General features: G+C 42.5%; 1 protein-coding gene across 1 annotated transcript in view; it reads left to right on the top strand.

Moving 5' to 3' along the window:
* RHEX (regulator of hemoglobinization and erythroid cell expansion) overlaps positions 1–9763 on the top strand; it is a 113886-nt gene that overhangs the window by 38525 nt on the left and 65598 nt on the right. The gene's annotated exons all lie outside the window — the stretch shown is intronic.

Here is a 9763-nt window from a genome sequence, read left to right as displayed (position 1 = left end):
GTGTGTGAAACCCCCTCACCATCAGCCTATCTCTGTGACCACCCGCCTCATAAACAGATGGTGGGACTTCACAGCCTGGGGTGGGGATGAAGGGGTTACAGGAAGGAAGACCCTGACCCTGACTCAAGTTAATTGGACCCTCTTAGCCAGGGCAGCAGTGGCCACCACCATGTGCCAATGCTTCCAGAGGGCACTAGCTCAGCAGTAGGAAGTAGGTGGCCTGGGTTTAGCTTTAGCTCTGCCCTGACCAGCTAGTGGTCTGGAAAATCTCTTCAGTGCTATGGGATCTGCCTTTCATCTCTGAAGTTCAAAAGACAAGCAAACATGGAGTATGGAGCTAAGTCAAACCTACCCTTGGGTCCAAAAATGTTAAAAAGACATCAAAAGGATTTAAGGAACAGCCTAGACCTTTGACCCCTGAACCCAAGGCAACAAAGCCTGTTTGGCATTTCCCAGGAGCCCGTCTCATTGTCCTTTCACTGGGGAGAGCAGGTCTAACCCTAGAAGGTCAGCTTCAGTCAGAAGTGGCTAGAAGTGCAGATCATTCATTTTGGCAGTAAGCTCTGCCACGGTTTGCCCATAACTTCTTACTCACCAGATACCTTAGTTTTGTCATCTGCCAAATACCCTACCTACATCAATGGGTTTTTAAGGAGGATTAAATAATAAGGTACAGATGTACTTGTTGTACTGCATTCTGCTTTACTGCACTTTGCAGATACTGCTTTTTTTTTTTTTTAATTGAAGGTTTGTGGCTAACCTGTGTCAAACAAGTCTATAGCACCATTTTTCCAATAGCATGTGTTCATTTTGTGTCTCTGTGTCACATTTTGGTAATTCTTACAATATTTCAAACTTTTTCATGATTATTTTATCTGTTATGGTGATCTGTACTCAGTGACCTTTGATGTTACTTTTGTAATTGTTTTGGGGTACCACAGACAGCACCCATATAAGACAGAGAATATAATAAGTATAATTGTGTGTTCTGATTGCTCTGCTAACTGGCCATTCCCCTATCTCTCTCTCTCTCCCTCTCTTTCTCTCCCCCTCAGGCCTTCCTATTGCCTGAGACACAACAATATTGAAATTAGGCCAATTAACAATTCCAGGATGACCTCTAAGTGTTTAAGTGAAAGGAAGAGTTGCATGTTCCTCACTTTAAATTCAAAGCTAGAAAGTATTAAGCCTAGTGAGGAAGCCATGTTGAAAGCCAAGAAGGGACGAAAGCTAGGCCTGTTATACCAAACAGTTACCTAAGTCATGAATGCAAAGAAAATGTTCTTAAGGGAAATTGAAGGTGATATTACAGTGAACACACAAATGATAAGAAAGCAAAATAGTTTTGTTACTGATATGGAGAAAGCGTTATTGGTCTGGATAGAAGATCAAAGCAGTGACAACATTTCCTTAAGTCAAAGCCAAAACCAGAGCAAGGCTCTAACACTCTTCAATTCTATGAAGGCAGAGAGAGGTGAGGAAGCTGCAGAAGAAAAGTTGGAAGCTAGCAGAGATTGGTTCATGAGGTTTAAAGAAAGAAGCCATCTCCATAGGTGAAGCCTATGGAGATTTCTGCAAGGTGAAGCAGAAAGTCCCAAAGCAGAAGCTGCAGCAAGTTATCCAGAAGATCTAGCCAAGATCATTGATGAAGGTGGCTACAATAAACAACAGATTTTTAACATAGACAAAATAGTCTTATACTGGAAGAAAATACCACCTAGGACTTTCATACTAGAGAGAAGTCAATGCCTGGCTTCAAATCTTCAAAGAACAGGCTGAATATTTTGTTAGGGGATAATGGAGCTGGCGACATGAAGTTGAAGCCAATGCTCATTTGCTCATTCTGAAAATCCTAGGGCCCTAAAGAACTATGCTAAATAGAGTCTGCTTGGACTCTATCAGTGGAACAACACAGCCCTGGATGACAGCACATTGGTTTACAGCATGGTTTACTGGATATTTTAAGCTTGCTGTTGAGACCTACTCTCAGGAAAAAAAAAAAAAAAAAAAAAATTCCTTTCAAAATTTTACTACTCTTTGACAACGCAACTCATTGCCAAAGAGCTCTGATGGAGATTCACAAGGAGATAAATGTTTTTATGCCTGCTAACTGAATATTCATTCTGCAGCCCATGGATCAAGGAGTAATTTTGACTTTCAAGTCTTATTATTTAAGAAATGCATTTTGTAAAGCTATAGCCACCATAGATAGTGATTCTGATGGATCTGGGCAAAGTAAATGGAAATCTTCTGGAAAGCATTCACTATTCTAGATGCTACTATGAATATTTATGATTCATGGGAGGCAGTCAAAATATAAAATTAAAAGGAGTTTAGAAGAAGTTGATTCCAATCCTCTTGGATAATTTTCAGGGGTTCAAAACTTCAGTGGAGAAAGTAACTGTAGATGTGGTGGGAACAGCAAGAGAACTAGAAGTGGAGCCTGAAGATGTGACTGAATTGCTGCAATCTCATGATCAAACTTGGATGGATGAGAAGTTGTTTCTTATGGGTGAGTAAAGGATGTGGTTTCTTGAGATGGAATCTACTCCTGGTGAAGATGCTGTGAACACTGTTGAAATGACAACAAAAGATTTTGAATATTGCATTAACTTGGTTGATAGCAGTAGTAGGGTTTGAGAAGATTACTCCAGTTTTGAAATAAGTTCTACTGTGAGTAAAATGCTATCAAACAGCATCATATGCTACAGAGAAATCTCCATAAAAGGAAGAGTCAATCCATGTGGCAAACTTCGTTGTTTTCTTAGTTTAAGAACTGGGCACAGTAGCTCATGCCTGTAATCCCAGTATTTTGGGAGGCTGAGGCGGGCAGATCACCTGAGGTCAGGAGTTTGAGACCAGCCTGACCAACATGGAGAAACTCCATCTCTACTAAAAATACAAAAGAGCTGGGCATGGTGGCATATGCCTATAATCCCAGCTACTCAGGAGGCTGAGGCAAGAGAATTGATTGAACCTGGGAGGCGGAGGTTGCGGTGAGCCAAGATCATGCCACTGCACTCTAGCCTGGGCAACAAAAGTGAAACTCCATCTCAAAAAAAAAAAAAAAAAAAAAAAAGAAAAAGAAAAAGAAAAAGAAAAAGAAAGAAATTGTCATGACCATCCCAAACCTGGAGCAACTATCACCTTGATCAGTCAGCAGCCATTAATGTTAAGGCAAGACCTCCACCAGCAAAAAGGTCATGACTCCCCGAAGGCTCAAATGATTGTTAACATTTTTAGCAATAAAGCATGTTTTCATTAAGATGTTTTTAGACACAATGCTATTGCACACTTAATAGACTACAGTACAGCGTAAACATAACTTTTATATGCATTTGGAAACCAAAAAACTTGTGTGACTGACTTTATTGCAATTTTCACTTTATTGCAGTAGTCTGGAACCAAACCCACAGTAGCTCCAAATGATGCCTGCATATGGAAGTTCTTGAAAAACTGTAACATGTCATGTGAACGAAAGATTGTCACTAAAAACTTCAGCATTTCAGAAGTGCTGGAAAGCTTCTTACAAACTCTCAAGGCAAACCCACTTGTAGAGCAGAATGAGAAAACTGAGGCAGAGAGGCAAAGTGATCAGCCCAAGAGCACATGGTTCATTTAGTGGCTGATCTAGGATTAGGACTCAGCCCTCCTAACTTCTAGGCGGGCAATCTTTCTGCTACAGAATTATAGCATCATTATCACTGAACTATTGAAAGGAGCGTAACCATAACCCCTTCCTCCTTTTCCATCTTTCAGACGTCTCCCCGCATCCCCCTTGCCCCTGTTTACTAAATGTAGAGGGTTTGCCTGGCCCAGGCTTGAGAAAAAGCTGACTGGTCCTTGCAGCTGTGGGCCACCTGATACTGAGTGGAGCAGACAGAGCCTGGACTGCCTGCAAGGAGCCCCTGGGTCTAGCTGGATTTTGGAAAATTTGACAAAGGTTAGGAGCAGGAACACTGGGGATGTTTGTCAGAGCTAATGAGATCTGTCCTCTCCAGAGACATTGGGAGCTGAACCTACCCTGGCTGTAGATTACTGGCTTTTTCCAGCAAGAACCAAATATTGCTGTGGACAATTTGAATACTTTCCAAAGAACAAAAGACCTTAGGCATATGTGTGGTGGTCTGTGTGTGTCCTTTGAGTAGAGGGAGAGAGAAGAGAAGAGCATTTGAGGTAAAATAGTATGATGTGGGGGAAAGTGACACATAGTATAGGCAATGACCCAGACTCTCTGCATTAGGAGAGGGTCTTTGGGGAGAGAGAGAGAGAGGGGTGGGGGGAGAGAGAGACCCTCAGGAATGTGGATTGGAGGCTGACTGGATGTAGAGACTTTATTCCCAGAACATTTGAAAGCTGGTGGTGGTGTCACTATCTAGTGAACTTCTTTCTGGAGCTTCAGCTACCAGAAAGTAAATTAATAATAAAAGGACATTTGGGAGGCTGAGGCAGGCAGATCACGTGAGGTCAGGAGTTCAAGACCAGCCTGGCTAACATGGTGAAACCTCGTCTCTACTAAAAATACAAAAATTAGCCGGGCATGTTGGCACACGCCTGTAATCCCAGCGACTCGGGAGGCTGAAGCGGGAGAATCTCTTGAACCTGGGAGGTGGAGGTTGCAGTGAGCCCAGATTGCACCACTGCACTCCATCTTGAGAGGCCAACAGATGTCTCAAAATAATAATAATAATAATAATAATAATAATAATATAAGAGGACAGTTGCTCAGTGCTCTGTGGATCAGTTTTATCAGGGCTTGATAGCTCCTAGGACAGAGTCTGTTACTGTCAGACATGAGCTGGCTCCTGCTCACAGGGGAGCCGGCACTGCAGGATGCACTCCAGGATGCCTGACTCTGGCAACATTACTGGTTCAGCACAAACCTGGCCAACTGGGAAATGGCCCAACCTCTTTTGCTTAGTTAGGAAATGAGGGAAAATCCATGATGCTGTGTGTGGTACAGTAGAAAGATGTCTGTACCAGATGAGATGAGATGAGATGCCTGGCTCCAGTCTTGGCTCTGCCACTAACTGGCCACATGACCGCAGATAAATCCCCTCTTTCTGAATCTAGTTTTCTTGTCTATAAAATGAAGAAGCTTGATTGGGTGACAATATCAAGGAGCACTTTGGAGGCATTAGCTCTTTGCCAGGCCCTGAGCTGAGGGACTTACAAGCATTAGTTCATTCAAGTATCTCACCAATCCTATCAGGTAGGTATTGTTTTTAAGCCCATTTTACAGATGAGGTATAACTGAGGCACAGAGGGTTTAAGTAACTTGCATAAGGTGCTGAAACCAGGATTCAAACCCAGGTTTACCTGACTTTGAAGTCAGTGTTCTTAACTGCGGCATTGGATCATCTTTAAGGACTGACATTCTAAAATTTCTTTCTGGAAGAGAAGGGCACAGAGGAGTGGGAGAGAGGAAAAGGAGAGAGGGACAGAGGATAATTTCTTGCATGGTAAAAATTGGAGGCCTTTTTCTTGTAAGAAGAAATGGGTGTGTGCAGGGTGGGGTGTGGAGGTGAGGAGCTGCATGATGAGATATCTTCTCATTGCATATTTTTGCAAACATGTTCTATTTTGCCTTCAAGGAGCCTCTCAGCAAGGGTGACTATTGTATTGCTGATAGGAGCAAAAACTCCCCCATGTACCTTTCTCTGACCCCCCATCCTTGACACTTAATTCTGAAAAAATAAAATTTAAGGTGCTCAAACCACTTTTTTATTCCCAAAAGAGAGCACCTGGCACTAAAAGCTTACTTTTTCCGTGTATCTTAATTTTCTTTGGTTCGTCAAAGCCTCTTGTTTTCATTCAACTGGAAATAAGAAAGATTCAATGTCTTCAGTATCTCCCGACGTCAAGGATTCAATTTGTTGGAGTCATTTCCAAAACCAACAGCAATTCTACTCCAGGAAAGTGCCTTTCAGACCAGAAATTGCTACAGCACAGACAGCAGAGGGCGCAGGCATTGGGGACATTTCTCACTTGAATGCTGCCTGTGTGTCTTTGTGGCGGGGAGTATGTGTGTCTGCACCTGTAAGCAGGAAGAGCAGCTCATGCCTCAGGCTTGCCAAAAAGCAGGACTGCACACTAACACCACCATCTGCTTTGCTTGTTACTGAGCCCAGGCTTTGGAAGCAGACAAAGCAAGGTCTGAATTCCCAACTCTGCCACTTAACAGATGATTGCGTGACACTGGGGATGTTCTAGAGCTTCAGATTCCTTCACTACAGAAAAGAAAGAATGATTTCCTTGCAGAATGATCTGAAGATTCCCTGAGACCATATTCAGGATGAGTGCTTTCTATGTATTACATAGCCCAGTGCTTGACACCAAGTAAGCCCTCATTACGGGTAGCCTGGCTAAATTCCACTTTATGCCATGCACAGATCTAAGTGTTTTAAATGTAATAGGAAATAGGCCCAGAGAAGGAAAGGAATTTGCCCAAGGCCACACAGCAGGTAATCATGGAACTATGCATGCTGAAACTCAGGAAGTCTCTCTATAAAATCTGTAATCTTGGCTGGGCGCGGTGGCTCACGCCTGCAATCCCAGCACTTTGGGAGGCTGAGGCGGGTAGTTTGCTTGAGTTCAGGAATTCAAAACCAGGCTGGCCAACATGGTGAAACTCTGTCTACTAAACATACAGAAAGTAACCAGGCATGGTGGTGTGCAACTGTAGCCCCAGCTACTCAGGAAGCCGAGGCATGAGAGTGGCTTGAACCTCGGAGGCGGAGGTTGCAGTGAGCTGAGATTGCACGACTGCATTCCAGCCTGGGCGACAGAGCAAGACTCTGTCTCAGAAGAATCTGTGATCTTAAACACAACTCTCAGCTGTCATGTATAGTTTACATATATGTTACTGTGTATATTAACAGATTGAAATACATTCTGAAGGTCATTCACACTGATGTGCATTTTAATTGTTCAGGACAGTTGCTGAAGTTGCCACCTGTCCTTACTTCTTACTCTGTGATCAGGGGCTCAACTACTGAAAGGCTACAAAATAAATATACTCTTTGACTCTTAGTTTCCTTATCTGTAAAATGGAGTTATTAGGAAATTAAATAAAAGCATATGTGAAAATGCATGACACACAGTAAAAACTTAATAATTAATTAACATTTTATTATAAGAAGAGAGAGTATACCATGGCAAATACATCATAAATCTGATTCCTTTCTTCCATTAATCTCCTTGAGTTTTCTTTTTTACATTTATAGTCACGAGGGCCTCCCTCTGCAGTGCTTGTTTCTTTAATGTTTTATTTCCTGTACCAGGACCACTGGACTTTCTGAATCAGTTTCCATCCTGGAACTTCCTCAAGAGGCCTCAGGGAAGGATTTAGGCTGTGGCTAAGTAGAATAAAGGCAGAACTTTAATCTCAGGTTCTTGTTTAAGGTGAATTTGTCTCCATTCCTAAAGACTCCTGTCTTGTTCCCAGCCCATTAAGTGCCCTGGAAACCCACAGAAGGAAAACACATACTAAAGATGCAATTAAATTTACGTATATTCCAAGACACAGAGACACTCATCTGATCTTCCTTTCAGGTTTAACAAGCTTCTTTTTTAGGAGAGCCTCCAAATGAAACCCCATTACTGAAGTCTTGGGAAACACCACTCATTCATTCACAGAAAAATCTGGATGCTTACTTTCATTGATCCTATTTCAGGAACAAAAAGTCTGAGGCCTCAAGACGGCTCTTCCTCAAAAGGGCAAGACACAAGTATAGGAATCTCAACAGTCTTCCTGACCATAGATGTGTCCACTGCAATGGCTCAGGCAAGAGACAGTGGTGGCTTAGAATAGAGTGGGGATGGTGGACAAGGAAAGAAATGGTGGGCTGAAGTTTGTTTTGGAGATAGAACCCACAGGACAGGCTAGCAGATTAGATAGGAATGAAGGAAAGGAAGAATCAGGGATGACTCCTGGATTTGTCTCAGTCTGAGACAAATCAGTCTCTGTCTGAGTCCTGCATGAAATGCTGCAAGTTCAAGGTTATTTCTGCATAGGGCATTGTTTGTGATAAAAAGTTTGGAAATAGCCAACAATAAGAGATGGCTAAATAATTACGTCTATGCAATGGAATGTGGTGGTGCCAGGTTAAAACAATAAAAAAGCCTCAAAGAAAAACATGTAGACCATATTGTTGACTTGAAAAATGTAACAGTATGTATAGTATGCTATTATTTGTATTAAAATACAAGGTGAAAGTATACATAGCCCCATTTGCTTATATATGAATAGGATGTCTCTGGAAAGATATACCAAGAAGTCGGTAGCATTAGGTACTTCTGGGGAAAAGTTGGTGGGTAAGGACAGGGTGAGACGGAAGCTTGTTGTCTACTATTTTGTACTCTCTGAATTTTGAGTCATGTGACTATGTTGCTTTATTAGTTTTCTATTACTGCTATAACAAATGATCACAAATGTAGTGGCTTAAAACAGTGCAAATTTATTATCTTATAGTTCTGTAGGGTAGAAGTTTGACACAGGTCTCACTGGGCTAAAATAAAGGGATTGGTGAGCTGCATTCCTTTCTGGAGGCTGGAGGGGAGACTGTTTCTTGGTCTTTTCTAGCTTCTAGAGTCTCCCTGCAGGCCTTGGCTCATGGCCCCTTCCTCTGTCTTCACAGTCAGCAGAGTGTCTCTGACTCTTCTCCCAAATTCATGTCTTCCTCTGACCACAGAGGGGAAAGGTTATCCACTTTTAAAGACTCCTGTGACTAAATTCAACCCATCCAGATAATCCAAGATAACTCGCCTCAAGGTTCTTAATTACATTCACAGAGTCCCTTTTGCCATGTAAAGTCACATATTAACAGATTCTAGGGATTAGATACGAGCATGTTTGGAGGCCATTATTCTGCCTACCACAGTTACTTATTCAAAAACAGTTTAAAACACGATGAAAAAATAGTGACTCCTCAGCTTTTTGGTTTGAGCCATCAGGTGGATAATTTACAGAGTACAGGGACTGAGGCAGCAGAAACAGGCTGGAGGAAGCAGAGTCGAGAGACTTGTTTGGGCATATTAAGTTTGAGATGCCAGTAGACTTTTCAGAGGTGATATCAGCTTGACTCTTGAATGTGTGGGTCTGGTGGTCATAGGCTTGTTAGGGCTGGAGATATTAATTTGGGAGATATCAGTGTATAGAAAGTGGTTAGAGTCATGAAACTGGCCAAGAGCACCTAGAGAGGGTTTGTGGATGAAGGAGAAGCCCCAGGACTGTGCTCTGAAGCCTGCAGGTAGGTGAAGGAGGAAGAGGAAGCCAAGGAGGCCAAGAAGGAGCACCAGTGGGGATGCAGAAAAACCCCATTACCTCCTCCGGGGAGGCTTCCCCACCCAGCCTGGATCTAAAGAGCCTCCATCCTACTCCCTAGTTGCCTCTATCGCACCCCCTTGTTCATTTTGTTTATGGGATGATCACAGTCTGTAATTCTCTTGTTTTGTTTCTTTGCTTATTGCCTGTCTTTCCCCACCGTATTGTAAGTTTCATGAGAGCAGAGCTTCGCCCATCTTGATCATTGCTGTATCCCCAGCACTTGGTCCAATACCTGGCTCAGAGTAGGCACTCAGTAAATGTTTGTTGAATGAATGAGCGAATGAATGGGTGGACGAAAACAAATTTAATTCCTCTACCCTTAATCCATAAACAAAGAAAATGGCGCTAAAATTTAAAAGTTAAGGGGAAAAAAAAGTGCAGCTGTCTTACATCCTTCGCGGACTGTTCCTCATGTTAGGGTCGCATAGGAGTTGT

Source organism: Macaca thibetana, chromosome 1, assembly GCF_024542745.1.
Source record: "Macaca thibetana thibetana isolate TM-01 chromosome 1, ASM2454274v1, whole genome shotgun sequence".
In the NCBI taxonomy this organism is placed as follows: Eukaryota; Metazoa; Chordata; class Mammalia; order Primates; family Cercopithecidae; genus Macaca; species Macaca thibetana.
The sequence above is the reverse complement of the archived record's forward strand: the minus strand, read 5'-3'. Positions and strand labels throughout refer to the sequence as shown.